A 1,139-nucleotide genomic window follows, 5' to 3' on the forward strand; every position below is an offset into this window, starting at 1 on the left:
CAAGGCACTCTCAGGCACCGGCTCTTTGTGCACCACCCTCGGGACCCCCCTTCCTCGGATCACAACCCCAAAGAACTTCACCCCACCACCTTCCTTAAATAAATCCTGTTTCCTTTAACCCTTCACCCCGTCTCCCTTTTCGTTTGGGTCCACCCGCACTGTCACTGATCACGAGTCGTCACAGATGTTGATGCTCCTGTTAGATGTGATGTATGTGGTGCAGCTGTGGCTGCAGCGAAAGGAGACTTGTTGAATTGTTTTAACTGGATTTCTTGCTATAGCGATGGCATTAATTCTTGCTACATGAGATACCTGTCTGCGATGCAACGTCCTGCTGTACTGCCTTTCTGCATAATACTGATGGTTTCTGTAGCGGTGGTGTCATAATGATGGTGTTAGGAGATGGTCTGATTCAGGCATGCTGCCACTGAAGGCCTAGGAGTAAAATGCACGGCCCGCCACTGCTATTCCCACTCCCACGTCCCGCCGGCAAATGAAAGCTCAGAGTCTCCTCTTTCCAATGATATAAACGTTTTTGACCTGCAACAAGTATTAGATCCTCATAGGCACAAATTCTGCAGTAATGTCTTCTCAGCTTGAGATCAGCTCCGGTTGTTTTATTCATTTCTTCTGGCCAAATCAGGTAGAATCTATTTTAGATCGCGCTGAAAGTGCTTCAGGTGGCTCGACGGAGGTCTCAGCTTTTGATTGACACCGAGTTTGGCCAATACGAGGGCTTTGGGGGATGAGTGACAGCCTGAAGAGCCAATGGAGTGTCTCAGACAGTCAACCCGGTACACACAAGCTCCACCCTTGTAAATTCAACCAGTCGGCTTGCAGACACTTTCTGTAAACTGGTAGCCAATGAGCAGACGAACACGCAGATGTGTCAGAAGGCAGGATTCTTTGTGTGGCGGCTGTGGAAGCTGTGCTTAGTGGCTCATGAGAAGTGGTGTGTAGAGTGTGTGCAATGCGTCAGTCCCCCATCTTGTTTGTTTTAGGATAGTTTTGGGATAGTTTTGGACCACAAAAACACGGCAAAACATACCGAAATGAGAAAATACACACCAGGGGAAGTCGTGCAGGCTGCACAAGTCGAGACAGCAGCTGCCCTGGTGCTTTCTTCAAACAAAGACTGT

This window comes from Stegastes partitus, unplaced genomic scaffold, assembly GCF_000690725.1.
Source record: "Stegastes partitus isolate 25-593 unplaced genomic scaffold, Stegastes_partitus-1.0.2 Scaffold17, whole genome shotgun sequence".
Taxonomy (NCBI): domain Eukaryota; kingdom Metazoa; phylum Chordata; class Actinopteri; family Pomacentridae; genus Stegastes; species Stegastes partitus.